Raw genomic sequence first — 466 nt, 5'->3', positions numbered from 1 at the left:
ACAACCACCACAACAAACAGTGAGAACACCCTACGTTAATATGGTTCTTCAATCAGAGGAAACGGTTCAACACCTGCCTCTAAATTGAGAACCATATCAGGCAACACATTAACCCCAACATAGAAACACAAAACATAGACTACCCACCCAGCTCACGTCTTGACCAACTAAACAAAGTTAAACAAAGGAAAAATAAAGTCAGGAACGTGACATACACATTGTAACTATGCAATAGACTAGAATACATGATTGATTTGTATATCTCATATATATGTAACCGATGTGAAATGGCTAGCTAGTTAGCGGTGGTGCGCGCTAATAGCGTTTCAATCGGTGACGTCACTCGCTTTGAGACTTGAAGTAGTGGTTCCCCTTGTCTGCAAAGCCGCGTTTTTGCTAAAAACATAGCCACCTCGAAGCATCGTGTACACGCATCCGTCTCAAACGCTGTGGCCGCTTGCAGAAG

This window comes from Salvelinus sp. IW2-2015, linkage group LG22 (genome assembly GCF_002910315.2).
Source record: "Salvelinus sp. IW2-2015 linkage group LG22, ASM291031v2, whole genome shotgun sequence".
Lineage (NCBI taxonomy): Eukaryota > Metazoa > Chordata > Actinopteri > Salmoniformes > Salmonidae > Salvelinus > Salvelinus sp. IW2-2015.
Note: the sequence above shows the minus strand (reverse complement) of the source record.